Consider the following 11,314-nt stretch of genomic DNA (forward strand, 5'->3'; position numbering starts at 1 on the left):
CTGGTGGAGGAGGGCCATGCAAGCAGTGAGTGTGAACGGGCTGCACTGAAAGCTTCAGCCTGAAAATGCCATCCTGGGGTGCTGTGCCTCTGCACAGGGAGAGGGGGCCATGGCCAGGGCTTGAGCAAGGTGCCACAGAGCTGGGGAAAGCTACCCTGGTGTCTGTGGAGATCTCCTGCCAGTCACAGATGTGATTTTTGCACCTCTTGTAGGGCTAAAGCAGGATAGTTTAGCTGGAAATGAGTGATCAAAGAATTGTTGAGTTGTGACTTTGAATTTCTGTGCCTCAGTTTCCCACATACTGTTTAGTGTCATGGTATGTGATGATTAGGGATGGTATTTTGTGAGTCTATTAGTAATGTTACTGTGTCAGTATGGATAACGGTTGTGTGATTTAAAAGCCTGCTTTGCCACCAGCAAAAGGCCTGAGCCCAGCATTATGGTTTCTGATCCCCATTAATGTTAAAAATCCCACATTTTGGAGCTCTCCATTGTATGAACCCTTCCTGCTGCCTGTCAGCAGGGCAGCAATCAGCAGGCTGGTCCTGTTTGTGTGCACACCAACAGGTTTCATTTGCATCTGTGCCATTTCCCTGCCAGGGCACAGGGCAGGAGCTCCATGGTCCCCCTGGCCACTGGGCTTGACTAGGAAAACACAGCTGAGGTGAAAACTCCACCACTTATAAAAGTGGAAGCTTTATAAAACTCTTGGAAGCTCTGGATGGTATGGGCTGAGTGGGGGCTTGAAGATCTCTGTGGTATCAGAGATACCCACTGGCAGGTGTGGTGTGTGCTCAGTGTGAGAACCCAGACCTCAGAGGATGTGCTGGGAGCAGTGTGCTGTAATCCCACCCAAATGAGCCCTACAAACCTGCTCAGCCACAGACAAAGGGTGCAGGAGACAGGCAGAGCTCATTCTCCCTGCCTGTCTGGCTGTTCCAAAAACTCACGTTTCTGAGGAAGTTTTTTTAGCCCATCAATTTACATCCATTTGTTCTCGTGCCAATACTCTTCCTCAGCTGAAATAGCTCTTCTCTCTCCCCTGTGTTTACGCCGTTGATGTATTTATAGAAAATAATCACAGCCCCTCTCAGGCTTCATTTTGCAGAGCTAAAAGGAGCAGCTTGTCCACTTTCCTCTTACAGCACTGGCTCATCCCTGCTGCTTTTTGCTCTGGGTTGGGCATTGCTGAGCACAGGGATGGGGCAGGGTGTTCCCAGTGAGATGCTCCTCCTTCCCAGTGATCTGTGCCTGTAAATGTGTCAGCATCTCCCCAGGAGCTCTGTGCAGAGCTACTCATCCCATTCCTTTGATTTTGTATGGCCACAGCCTGACAAATGCTCATAAGCATCCTGTGCTAGACCAATGCTTTGCCTTTCCCCTTCCTCCCCACTGATAATCTCACAGATATTCTTGCTTCTCATTCAGTACATAATTGTAAATTATTTTTTGTGTTTGACCCATCTCTCAGCCTCTCATCCTGTGCAATTTCTCCAAGAATGGTTCCCAGCTCTCTGTCTGATGCCACTGGAGGCATTAGTGCCTTTCTGCTCTGTCTACAGATAATTAATGAAAATAGCAACAGAAGTGAGTTCCAGACACAGAGGAATTCCTCTAATAATCTCCCCCAGCCTGCTCCTCCTCCTCTCAAAATGGCATTTCAGCATCTCCCCTACTGGCTGGGTGGGGAGGTAGTTAGTAGTTGTGAATTAATCCAAATAATTTCCAGTGAACTTAATTTTCCATGTCAGCTGTTTTGCTGAAGTCCTGATAGGTTATATGTGCTGCTTTAAAAAATGAGGATTTTTATCAGAGAAACATAATGGTGTCCCTGGGTGTGATTTATCTTGGTGCATTTTCTCCTGCCACCATTTGCTTTCAGAGCCCTTTTCTTCATCATGTATTAAACAGCCTCTCTTGCTTGTGAAATCAGACTCGAGAACCTGAAGCTGCCCAGATTGCTTGTCTGCACTTCTAAAAAATTGGAATATCATATTTTCTCATTCTATCTGATTGCACAGATTTATTAAATAAATCCTCGCCTTGTAGCTATCTTACATCCAGATTTTCAAACCTGTGCAGGGAGGATGATGATTCTTTGATGAAATCTATTGAAAACAGTCCAGTAAATGAATCCCAGTCACCATGCATTTAATAACAAATGCAGACAAATAAAACATGCTTAGGGACTCTCATTTTTCAAGCTCTGTGTAGGTAGCATGGCTTCAGGCTGCAGCACTGTGCCTCAGTGCAGTTAAACACCCTGTCACCTGCAAGGAGCAGTAGTTCAGACACACAAAGAATTTGGCAAAGAAAGGTTTGCAATGAGCTCTGCTCTCACTAACAGGTTTGTCATTAAAGTGGAACATCCTGTATGGACACTTCAAATTTTATCATTCCTCAGAAGCAGCAAGCTAACATGGTATTAACAGAGCTGGTATGATAGATGGCTGTGTTATAATTGAATTAGTTGGGAAGCATTGACCTTTTTGATGTATAATGTCTCTGAGTGTGAACAACAAATACAAACTAATGCTTTTATGACTTTGCTGGGTGAGTTTAGTCATCAATTGGCTTGTGATAAATAAGACATTGTATGCTCCAGTCAATGGAAAACATGTTTGCAGCTCTTGTGCTTGTGTTTCTGTGCTCTGTGAAATCAGCTCTGCCAGCACATGCTACTCAAGTATGACTTTTGTATTATGAGCTGGACCCAAATGTGAATTCAAGTCCTCAGAGGACCTTATACTGCTGGATAATGATAAGCCCAGCAGCCAGTGCTTGGTGTTAATTGTTTTCTCCCTTACTGTGTGGCCAGATTAGCTGACAACGACCTGAGGAGATTTCTGCTGTTTCTGCAGCACCTCTCCTTGTCAAAATAGTTGTAGATCAATAGCTGTTACCTCCACAAGCCATAGCAAAAGTGGAGTTAGATGGCAAATGCAATTAGAAGAGAGGAAGCTATTTGCAAAGAATTCATGGGGTTTGTTCTTGTTCTGTTTCTACACCTTGGTCCTTCCAGCTTCAGAGCAGAAAATGAAATTTTTCTGCTTTTTATTCAGTTTGGGCTTGACAGAAAAATCACTATTGCTCTAACCTGGGACATTTTATTAGTGTTTATCTGACTGTGATGAATTCACATATTGCTGCTTGCCACTGGAGCTAAAATAAATGATCTTCAGTGGACAGAGTGCGTGGGGTACTGATGGATGTCTGATCTGTCTCTACCAGTGCAGCCTAGGTCAGGAAACCTTGTCTTGAGAAACACTTGTTCACTGTGTCGTGCAAAGCCAGCTGATGGTCTCAGCCTGCATTTAGACACCTCCAAAATGGCCTGACCTTGGTGCAGGAAGATGCCCCCTACCCCTCTCTCTGCCTGTATGTAAGTGTGGCAAATTCCTGCTGGCTTTGGTTTTCCTCACCTCACGCCCAGTTTTGGGCAGTTTTCAGGTACTTTCTTGCTCACAAGGATTTCCAAACCTCTCTCCAGGTCTGAGACTCAGCCAGAGCCTGAGAGCCTGCAGCTACAGCAGCTTTCTCATAGTTACTATTGATTTAGGTAAAAGTATGAATGTAGCATTCTTGCAGTTGGTGTGTCTGTCTCTTGCCTCAGGCTCTTCCTTTTCCTCGGTGGGATCAATTACCTTTTTATCCTTGGATGCAGCCTGGCATGCCCTGCTGGAGCACAGGAGCAGGGCCACTGCTATGACAGGGTGGCTCAGAAGAGCCCCTCCAGTGCAAGGCTTTGTCACCAGGAGGGCCAGCAGCAGGCATTTTGGGGGCACTGCAGAAATGCATAGTCATGGCTTCATTTTCCTCTAAGAATACAACATATATTACTGCCTTCGCAGTCGAGTCAGAGTAGGCCATGGAAGAGCAAAACCAGACCAACCAGCTTCCAGAAGAAATTAAATTTGTCTTATCACTGTTTTTGTACCATCTGTGCCCCACTCTCTATTTTTGGACATCCCCAAAACTCATGTAAGGTTCTGATGTTTATCACTCCAAGTCTAGATAGTATCATTGTCTAGAAGAGACTTTAAAAAGCTTTTTTAGCTCTTAATACTTGGTGGTGGTGAAGTTTTACAGTGAGAGAGACTTAAAGGAAAAGGTCTCCAATACCACCCTCTCTGGCTCTCTGCATCAGTGTTGGACACAATGAAGATATTTTAAAATAGTTTTGTCTTGCAAATTCAGGAGCAGGATACTGCTGCTCCTTGGACTTGTCTCTGTACCTCCAGGCAAGACTTTCCTGAGTCCTCATGGATTTGATGCACACCTGCAGGTCAGGTGTGACACATCTCATGGGTCCTCTCTGGTACAGAGCAGAAGAGCAATTCCTTTAAGCATCCTGTCTCTCCCCTGAGCAAAACAAATTATGCCAAAAGTGCCATGTAAAATGTGGTTTTACATGGTCCCCACTGATAAAGCAATTATGGAAGAGTGTGAGTATAATCCCCTGGACATCACAGGGGAAGAGTGAGGTCTTAGAGTAACTCACACAGAGAGCAAACCTTGCAAACCTAATAAAATGCAATACAGACACAGAAGGAAGAGAGATTCTTTTCCTGTATGACCTGTCCATGGTCAATGGGAGAAAAGATTAAGTGCTAGAGAGGTTTCAATCTATTTGTTGTGGTTCAAGAGCCTTGTACAGGATGTGCCACAAACAGTTCACTGTCTCCATAATGTAATTGAAGTTACTGTGATCCATGTGGGTCATTCATCTGCTGTTTTCCCCAGCATGGAGAAGCATGACTTTTTGGCTTATAAAGGCATCTTGTTATGATGCATCTTATTATGTCATGCAGTCTCTCCTGTGAGTGAGCCAGGGGAGGAACAGAAGGGAATGGGAATATGTGGAGATGCTGTTCCCTGGCTCTCCAGTGGCAGTCACAGGGTGTCACATTGCCTGCTCTGCTCTTAGCAGCTACTGGAGAAATCCCAGGGCTGCTGAGATCAATGAGATTTTCCTGGTAATTTCAAATGGAGGGAGTGATTTAACCCTACCAAGCCCAAAGATACAACCTGAGTTGAGCTGCTGTGTGGATCTTTGGATGGCAGCCAGTGGGTTTTGCACCACATTGAGGTACAAAGTGGCCTGGAGAAGGCAGCAAGGAATGAGTTTTCCATAGATACACTCTGAACTATTCTTCACTCTGGGAGCACAAAAGCAGACATCGTTTCAAAGGATTTTAAGGCAAACTCAGCTCAGAGGTATGGATAGTAGGAGCAGGGAATAGAGATTTGAGCTGAAACATGTGAAAGAGCTCCTTTAGAGCTTCTGCAGATCCTCTCCCACAGGCCTTCCCCAATTTCCCTCCCAGGGAAGCTGACCTTGGCCACACACAGCAGCTGTTGTTGTTGTTGTTACAAAAGTTCACTTTTGACTCCCCACTTTGCATGGGCTCAGCCAGGACATATTGCTCCATCCCTGGAAACCCTTGGAGCATCTGGTTAGTACATGATCCTTATTCCCCCAGTGAAGATCCAGGAAATGGTTATAAACAAAAGCAGGGCCAAAGAAGCCAAGGTTAAGTGGAGGTGCATCCCTGCCCACCGTCATACATGGACAAACTGGACCTGTTCCCACAATGTGATATTGTTTTCCTGGAGCAAAACTGACAGAGGAGATGGAAAACTGGAGCTTAGAACAAGCAAGACAGAAATACTGACGGAGAAAAAGGCAAAGCAGTGCGACTTGTGATTCAGCTGGAGGAGGAGTCAGAATTAAGCCACTCGGCCACTGCAATGGTTTCTTTCCTCCAACCCACCTGGAAGAAATGGGAAGTTGTCCTTTTCCTCAACAATAATTTGCAAAGATTTTTCCTTCATTTTCCAGACTGCAAGGCTGGAATTAGGATGAATAGCTCAATCTGTGTCCTGGTTTGAAAAGGAAGTGAGTTTTTTCGGATGCTGTGGTCAATCCCCTATGACAATTCCAGGCATTTCTCTGCAAGCCACAATGCTGTGGTGGATAGAAACCCATGAGGATGCTGGGCCGGAGATGTTGGTGCTCCCAGCAAAGTGTCCAGAGGTGTTCAAAGCTGGGGGAAAATTTTGTATTAAATACATTTTACTTTTAAACCCAAGAGGAGATGAGGCACCAGATAAACCACTGAAAGTAATGGTAATTTCTTAATTTTTTTATTTCTTCAGTGGAGACTGCAGGCTTTTCTGGAAGATGCTTTTTAATCAAATGCTAACTGCTGAGCTAAACACAGTGGTGGTTATTGAGTGAAATGCTATGGGATATGTTATTTTGCAGACTGATGAGCTAATAGTCTCCACTGGCCTTAAAACCTGGATGGACATTTTAAGGAGATTCTATAAAAAGGCCATCCCAATAAATAATTACTCAGGGCAGTAAAAGCTAAGGCATTTGTGAATTCCTTGGTGACCACAAGGAATCTGAGGACTGTTTAGTGTATTACTGAGTGCCAGTGAGCGCCATCAGACATCCATCGATACGACTGGAAAGTCTCCTCTGCCTGCAGTGGACATTTGGTCAGGTCACCCAAAAGAAATGGAAATTGTGGAAATTGTGTGGGAGCTGAAGCCAGCAGGGAGGCAGAGCTGTGGCACCCTCCATCACAGAGCTTGACAGAGATCCTCCTTCAGCTTTTGACCCTCTTGGGAAGGTGATTTTGATTTTCCTTTAGAAAACCTGGATGGGCTTGGGGATGAGCCAGTAACAAGCAGAGAGACAGATTGTACAGAAAATTCACCCGAACATGCAAGAAAACTGCAGGTAGGTAGTTTGCACAGCTTGGAGGCACCTTCACCTCTCTGGCACTCGCTATGGAAGGTGTTACCTTCCCTAGAGCTCACAACAATGGAACAAACACCTCTCCAGCCCTGACCTGAGATCCCACTCAGCCTGCTGTGGGGCTGGGCTGCAGGGAGTCCTGCGAAGTAGCAGGTGGTTACCTGTCACACTTGCTGCTGCCTTCACCTGTGAGATGTGAGATGGAGGGGGAGCAGTGCCCAAAGAGCAGGAGTGATGGCAGGGCACGGATAAACGTGAGCCACAGTGGCTCCATCTGCCCATCCTGCAGCTCTCCCTCCCTCCTGGGACTGCACTTCAAAAGCAAGCCCTTGATTGTCTTTTCCTTCACTTTTGACCTAAAATCTGTTGCACCTGTGCTTTTGTGCATGTTCACTCCAGAAAGGAGCTTGTCTGTGCCATGACATGAGAAATGTCTGAATCTTACCCTTTTTGCTCATGGCTAGCAATGCATTCACAAAGAGCAGAACTGAGAAGTGAAGGCTCATTTGGAGAAGTATTGGTCATGAATATAAATAATGAAATTGCTCTGGTTTTAAGTTGGTTAAACAAACCTAAATCTAACATTTCTTCTCTCTCTGATGGATTAGCCCATGGCCACTTTAGTCATCAGCGTTTTTCTACATGGTTTTAAAAGTGCCAGTGCTTTCCAAACTCAAACATTCACTATGGGGAGCTGTATATTTTTAACAGGTGTTTGTGCCAGCAAAAGCCAGTTGTTTCCGCACCCACTAAAAAGAAATTAAATTTAGCAGAGGGAGACTCATTAAAAAATTTAGACCAATAGTCACAAAAATATTTTAACTTATCCATCCTACTCTACAGTTACTGTTCTTTTTGTTTGTAAATACATTGGGGGAAAAATATCACTTCTGCCTAGAACTGCTGTCAAGTTGTACTGCTTTGAGGAATTTGGCATATTCTCCAGTCAGCACATCTGGTATGGGTGGATGCTCTTCAACAGACTGATTTTTAAACCTTTTTTTCTGGTTGTTGTTATATTTCAAGTGATCCTGTGCCAGAGCCCGTTTAGCTGAACAAGAAGTTTGCCCATTATCAATCACTCTCTGATAACTGCTGCCAGCTCCAAGATGCATTTTCCCAGGCACAGCCTGTGTGCATGCTGGCTGCAGGAGTCAGCTTCAGCAATATTGAGACCCTGCTGAGATTTCAGAGGAAGTGCAAATTCGGAGTACTTGATAAAAATAGCAATCTGCAGGCTGTGTATTGCTAAGTGCCATTTAACAATGCAGAAAGTTTTGGTATTTGTCTTTAAGCTAGGAAAGGATTCAGTGTTTCATCCAGAGAGGAAGACAGCAGTGCCCTGGGTTGTCTGGCTCTTCCCCCAGAGGTTGCCTTGCTCTCCCAAATCCTGGTTAAAGACTTCAGGGAGCACAGCAGGCTCAGACAGACTTGTCTGCTTGGAGTGTAACTAACTGTACTCCCAGCACAGGCTTATGCTCTGGGCTTTAGAAATTCTCTTTCTCTTAAAAGCAAACCCAGAAGAGATTAAGGACTTGCTACTGGAACACTGGAAAATATAAACTAGTCTCTGCACTAAAGGTGATATTGGCAAAGGACTGTTTTCTTTTCTACAGTTTAATACCATTAGAATGCTGCTAGCTGTTGAAGAAATGTCTGTGCTGAGGAAGGTGCTAGGTAAAGTCATGTCCCATTTAATGAAATTCATTTTCTTTTATGTCTTGGTGAAAGAGATTCACCAGGAAATGGTTTGGAGGCTCCTGAAAGCAGCTAAAACACCAAGTTGACTGTTGGTTTTTTGGTCCTGCTTTTCTAAAGGCACATATTTGCCCAGAGGTCACAATAAAGAAAGTGAAGAAAAGACTTTCTGCATGAAGACTTGTTAGTGCCTTTTAGATGAGCCCTTGGGGCAGTCCCTTTGCTGTCAGTGGGACAAACAGGCTTGGGTTGAATTTATAAATACTTGTATGAGTCTGTGCAAGGGGAGCACATGGTGCACAGTGCTGCTGCAGCCACTGGCAGGAGGAAAGGCAGAGTGAGAGCCCTGAGCCCAGGCTTGCTGATGGTTGTGCTGGCTCCTTGGATGCACATTGCTCTAGAGGGGCTAAAACAGAGAGGAAAATTTGCAGGGGACTCTTGATAAGACATGAGTGGAAAAATCCTGCCCCTCCATAGGGAGTTATTCACATGGAAAGGGAGCCAAAAATTTCAAAGAAATATCTAGTGAGTGTTGCAGTGATGAAAGGTAGATTTTCTTTCCTAGATTTTACCCTCAACATCAGTTTCCCCTTCTCCATCCATCAGCTTCAATGTTTCCAGCCCTGTGGAACTATTCCTGTGCACAAATAAAAAGAACCATTGCTGCTGTGAGAGAGGACAGTGGCAATGCATTCATTTTTGTGTAGCTGGAATTGGCATCACGTATGAATGAGGAATATGCTCTGGCCCTGGCAACCTAATTGGGCTGAAATATCTTTATGTTAGGGCTGTGCTGCATAGGGCAGAGATTGTGAGGAGCTGGGCACTGTTTCTGCAGCACTGTGATGCTAATCAAACTGGGACTGGCGCTCAGTCCTGGACACCCCTGGCTCGAGGAGACATTGACATCAAACTGGGACTGGTGCCAATCAAACTGGGACAGGTGCCAATCAAACTGGGACTGGTGCTCAGTCCTGGACACCCCTGGCTCGAGGAGACATGGACATCCTGTGGGTCACCTGTTTAGTTTGGAAGGAGTTGCTGAAGCAGAGGGAAAGGAAGCTGGAGGGAAGATGGGAGCTATGGGGGAGCCAGACAAGGTAAATGTGCCAGCTGCTGAAGGAAAGAGATGAAAGGGAAAAGAAGAGTGAAGAACAAAGCAGAAATGTCAAGGAAAGGTGGTGAGGGGAGACAGGAGTTGATGGTGCTAAAATTAGATGGAGAATGGGGACAGGGAGAGCTGATCCCTGCTCTCCTTTTGGACGAAATTCCCACTGAAGCTGCTGTCAAATCTGGCCTGGGGAAGGAGGAGAGCTGGAATTGGAGAGCAAGGGAAAGGGAGGGGGACAGGCGTCCCTGCAGCACCCCAGTGCTCAGAGAGGATTTCCCCAGCCCCAAGGGAGCCAGCCCTGCTGCCCTTGGGACACACCTCCCAGTGTAAAATCAACACCTTGTGCGTATGAGTCTGCACCATGTTTAACTGTTCCAAACCAATTTTTGCAGGTGATTCCTAATTATATGCTGCTAGTCACAGCCCAAAAGAAGATAATGAAACCCTTGCCATCAATTAAATGTAATTTCTGCTTGCTGGGGTGCAAGCAAGCAAGGCAAAAGGTGAAGTCACCAAATTTTCCTCTGGTGGCAGCTATGGGAGCCAGCTCTGGAAACCTCTCAGAACCTGGGCAAAATCAAGCAACATCAGCTAGACCAGAACTGGGGGTAAGAAATGTTTTCTATTTATTCTCTGGTGTGTGCAGTTCTGAAGGGTACAGAGAGTTCTTCTGACTATTCTGATGACCTGAAGGCATGTACTCTAGGAAGCGGTGTAGGGCTGAAATCACCCAGCCATGAAATTTGCAAGTAAATGGATACTTATAGACAAAAAAAAAAATCTGACAAAAGCATGGAAAATGTGGCCCAAGGACACTCCCTCTCTTAATGCTGTTAAGTAGTGGTAAGAATAATGTAGTATAAACATGTTTTTCTTCCATTTTCAAGGATGTATGTTTACCCTCTCCTCTTGTTTAAGCTGCTCTGCGTGTTGTCTTTACAGATATAATGTATACACTGAATCACACACAACATTCTTCAAAGTCAGTGGGTTTTAAATAAAATCCCCCTCCTGACTCCTTATTTTTCTCAGGAAAGCAGAGAGCTCTGTTCCCAAGGTTGTCAGAATAAGTAAACCACATAGTTTTAGGCCAGTTTGTCCACAGGGGTCTGATGGCTGTGATGTGCTTGTGCATACAACCCCTCAAATTAGTCCATCTAGGAAAGGGAAGCCGATAGCCTGCTTCCCAAACAGTGCAAGCGAGAGGAGAAGTCGAGCCTTTGACATCTTCCTGCTTTATTTCACCCAGCAACACCTCTATTAAAAACTCTCTGCAGTATTTCTGTGTGGCGTGGCCAGCCAGCAGCAGGGGCAGAGGCAGTGCTGTGGCTGAGGTCAGACCTTGCCTGCCAGACAGGGAGTGTGCGTGTCCTGGGCACCGCACGTGTACCACGGCACACCTGGGGTGGGGACCCCACACCCTGCAGCCCCTTCCCACACTGTGCAGCTCCTTCCTACACCCCCAGACCCATCCCTGCAAGGACCACCTGCCTGAGGGCAGCTGTGCAGTTACAGGGATGTGAATGGTGGCCTTGGTGCCCCGGGGGTGATGGATGGGCAAGCAGGGTGGGCACTGGGTGTGCAAGGCAGGCACTGGATGCTGTCATAGAATCACGGAATTGTTTTAGGTTGGGAAAGATCTCTAAGATCATCAAGTCCAAGTGTTAGCTCACCTCAAAACCGTGTTCCTAAGTGCCACATCTACACGTCTACAAGTACCTCCAGGGATGGTGTCT

Source organism: Zonotrichia albicollis, chromosome 11 (assembly GCF_047830755.1).
Source record: "Zonotrichia albicollis isolate bZonAlb1 chromosome 11, bZonAlb1.hap1, whole genome shotgun sequence".
NCBI lineage: Eukaryota > Metazoa > Chordata > Aves > Passeriformes > Passerellidae > Zonotrichia > Zonotrichia albicollis.